General features: G+C 43.8%; 1 non-coding gene across 1 annotated transcript; it reads right to left on the minus strand.

Moving 5' to 3' along the window:
- Nucleotides 1–819: 819 nt before the first annotated feature.
- On the minus strand, nucleotides 820–892 carry trnak-uuu. Its single transcript has one exon. It is a non-coding gene; the product is annotated as a tRNA-Lys (tRNA).
- Nucleotides 893–1,008: the final 116 nt, after the last annotated feature.

Genomic DNA, 1,008 nt, shown 5'->3' on the forward strand with positions numbered 1-1,008 from the left:
CAAAGTCCGACAAAAAGAACATTAAAAAACTGTTATGGTTATCATAACACTGCGCAAAAGTTGTTGTTCTTCTGGCACGTGGACAGTTAACAATGAGCTCAAGGTCCACTACCACCTTATACCAGACTGGAAAGGGTCAACCCTGATTTGCATGTAGCCTGGGAAAACCCCAACGGCTTGCAATCAGATTTATGATCTGACCAGCAGAGGCACAAATATGTGGATGAAAGTGTCCTAATGACTAGGGTAAAGTAAACGGTCCTAATGCATCATACTTCCATCCATGAATGACGACGACAACAGGCACAATAAACTAGTAGCCTTTCTTGGCAGTTAGAACACAATATATGTATAATCTTTACTTCGCCAGGCAGTCATAGCACAGTCTGACATGTTCATCATTCTGACAAAAAGCCCATTAAAAAGACTTAGTGCAAACTTCCAGGGAGCCTGTTTTTTTGGTGGAGCTAAACTGGCATGGTTACCATAACACTGGGTAAGTGCAGAACTTGTTGTTCTTCTGGCTCTTTTGACAATTAACAATGAGCGCCAGGTCCATTACAATATTCATCCAGACTGCGAAGGGTCGACCCTGATTTGCACGTAGCCTGGGAAAACCCCAACGGCTTGCAATCAGATTTGTGATCTGACCAGCAGAGGCACAAACATGTGGATGAAAGTATCCTAATGACTAGGGTAATGCGGACCTGTTAGACTTGTGGACGTAACGTGCATGTTCGCGGGAAGTCTGCAAGTTCCGTTTGAATGCATCACACTTCCATCCACGAATGATGACGATAGCAGGCACAATAAACGAGTCGCCTGAACAGGGACTTGAACCCTGGACCCTCAGATTAAAAGTCTGATGCTCTACCGACTGAGCTACCCAGGCTTCAAAAAGCAGCACTCTCGATGAAACAGTCTCGCTAACTCCTAATCCCAATTTACATACTAATACACCAATAGTGCACTTTCTTGGCAGTTAGTACAAAAGACATTTACAATCGT

The sequence above is a fragment of the Micropterus dolomieu genome, unplaced genomic scaffold (assembly GCF_021292245.1).
Source record: "Micropterus dolomieu isolate WLL.071019.BEF.003 ecotype Adirondacks unplaced genomic scaffold, ASM2129224v1 contig_5867, whole genome shotgun sequence".
NCBI classification, from domain to species: domain Eukaryota; kingdom Metazoa; phylum Chordata; class Actinopteri; order Centrarchiformes; family Centrarchidae; genus Micropterus; species Micropterus dolomieu.